Source organism: Equus asinus, chromosome 28, assembly GCF_041296235.1.
Source record: "Equus asinus isolate D_3611 breed Donkey chromosome 28, EquAss-T2T_v2, whole genome shotgun sequence".
NCBI lineage: Eukaryota > Metazoa > Chordata > Mammalia > Perissodactyla > Equidae > Equus > Equus asinus.
Window position 1 is genome coordinate 36,556,233 of NC_091817.1, and position 2,762 is coordinate 36,558,994.

The following is a 2,762-nucleotide window of genomic DNA, read 5'->3' on the forward strand; positions in this document are numbered from 1 at the left end:
CTGTGATCAGTGATCTTTGATGTTGCTATTGTAACTGTTGTGGGGTGCCACAAACTGTGCCTATACAAGACAGCAAACTTAACTGATAAATGCTGCATGTATTCTGACTGCTCCACTGACCAGCCATTTTCTCCCTCTCCTCAGCCTCCCTATTTACTGAGACACAACAATACAATACTAAAATTAGGCCAATGAATAACCCTACAATGGCCTCTAAGTGTTCAAGTGAAAGGAAGAGTCGCACATCTCTCACTTTAAATCAAAAGCTACAAATGATTAAGCTTAGTGAGGAAGGCCTGTTGAAAGCTGAGACAGGCTGAAAGCTAGGCCTCTTGTGCCAGTTAGCCAAGTTGTGAATGCGAAGGAAAAGTTCTTGAAGGAAATTAAAAGTCCTACTCCAGTGAACACACGAATGATAAGAAAGCAAAATAGCTCTGTTGCTGATCTGGAGAAAGTTTGAGTGGTCTGGATAGAAGATCAAACCAGCCACAACATTCCCTTAAGCTGAAGGCTAATCCAGAGTAAGGCCCTAACTCTCTTCAGTTCTGTGAAGACTGAGAGAGGTGAGGAAGCTGCAGAAGAAATGTTTGAATCTAACCGATGTTGGTTCACGCAATTTAAGGAAAGAAGTGGTTTCCCTAACATAATAGTGCAGGTATAGCAGCAGGTGCTGATGGAGAAGGTGCAGCAAGTTATCCAGAAGATCTACCTAAGATAATTAATGGAGGAGGCCACGCCAAACAACAGATTTTCAATGCAGACAAAACAGACTTACATTAGTTGAAGATGCCATCGAGGACTTTCATAGCTAGAGAGGAGAAATCAATGCCTGGCTTCAAAGCTACAAAGGATAGCCTGACTCTCTTGTTAGGGGCTAATGCAGATGGTGACTTTAAGTTGAAGTAGATTCTCATTACCATTCTGAAAATCCTAGGGCCCTTAAGAATTATGCTAAATGTACTCTACCTTTGTTCTATAAATGGAACAACAAAGCTTATATGACACTATTACATCTGGTTACAATGTGATTTACTGAATATTTTAAGCCCACTGTTGAGACCTACTGCTCTGAAAAAAAGATTCCTTTCAAAATATTACTGCTCATTGACAATGCACCTAGTTACCCAGGAGCTCTGATGGAGGTGTACAATGAGATTAATGTTGTTTTCATGCCTGTTTAATCAACATTCACTCTGCAGCCCTTGCATCAATGAGTAATTTTGACTTTCCCAGTCTTATTATCTAAGAAATACATTTTGTAAGCCTATAGCCGTAGATAGCAATCCCTCTGATGGATCTGGGCAAAGTAAATTGAAAACCTTCTGGAAAGCATTCAAAATTCTAGATATCACTAAGAACATTCATGATTCATGGGAAGAGGTCAAAATATCAACAATAACAAGAGTTTAGAAGAAGTTGATTCCAACCCTCAAGGATGACTGAGGGGTTCAAGCCTTTGGTGGAGGAAGTAACTGCAGACGTGGTGGAAATAGCAAGAGAACTAGAATTAGAAGTGGAGCCTGAAGATGTGACTGAACTGCTCCAATCTCACAATAAAACTTTAATGGATGAGGAGTTGCTTCTTGTGGATGGGCAAAGAAAGTGGTTTCTTAAGATGGAATTTACTCCTGATGAAGATGCTATGAAGATTGTTGAAATGACAGCAAAGGATGTAGAGTATTACATAAACTTAGTTGATAGAGCAGCAGCAGGGTTTAAGAGAACTGACTCCAATTTTGAAAGAAGTTTTACTGTAGGTAAAATGCTATCAAACAGCATTGCCTGCTACAGAAAAATCATTAGTGAAAGGAAGAGCAATTGATGTGGCAAACTTCATTGTTGTCTTATTTTAAGAAACTGCCACAGCCACCCCACCCTTCAGCACCCATCACCCTGATCAGCCAGCAGCCATTCACATCGAGGCAAGACCCTCCACCAGCAAAAAGAAAGCTGAAGGCTCAGGTGATGGTTAGCACTTTTTAGCAATAAGTATTTTTTAATTAAGGTATGTACCCTTTTGTTAGACATATTGTATTACACACAATAGACTACAGTATAGTGTAAACATTTATGTGCACTGGGAAACCAAAAAGTTTGTGTGACTCGCTTTATTGTGATATTTGCTTTATTGCAGTGGTCTGGAGCTGAACCCACCATATCTTCAAGGTATGCCTGTATTATCATATCATATATGAAATATATGATATCTCTTCTTTTGGAATTATATATATTTTGTTATTGAGATATAATTGATAGGTAACATTGTGTGAGTTTCAGGTACAGAATGCATCTATTTGATGCATTTATATGTTGCAGTATGTTTACCACTGTAGTATTAGCAACACCTCCACCATGCCCCATAGTTATCATGTCTTTCTAGTTGGTGAGAACATTTAAGATCTAGTTTCTTAGCAACTTTGAGACATGTAATACAGTATTGTTAACTATAATCTCTTTTCTTCAATTATATTTTTTACACTATAATAACTAATTATAGTGAGGTAATCTAACAAGAGCATTTATTGAGCTCCTATCTAATAGTAGAGAGTGATAACTCTGGAAATATATGTGGGAGTCTCGTTGTACAGTTGGCCCTTTGTGTCGACAGGTTTCTCATCTACAGATTCAACCAACCACAGAATCAAAGGCCTACAATGGATGCATCTGTACTGAACATGTACAGACTATTTTCCTTGTCATTACTCCCTAAACTGCACAGTGTAACAACTACTTACACAGCATTTACATTGTATTAGGGATTA

The 2,762-nt window shown here is 38.4% G+C and overlaps 1 pseudogene; it reads left to right on the top strand.

Moving 5' to 3' along the window:
• Window positions 1–206: 206 nt before the first annotated feature.
• LOC139042326 (tigger transposable element-derived protein 1-like) lies at window positions 207–1,983 on the top strand (annotated as a pseudogene).
• Window positions 1,984–2,762: the final 779 nt, after the last annotated feature.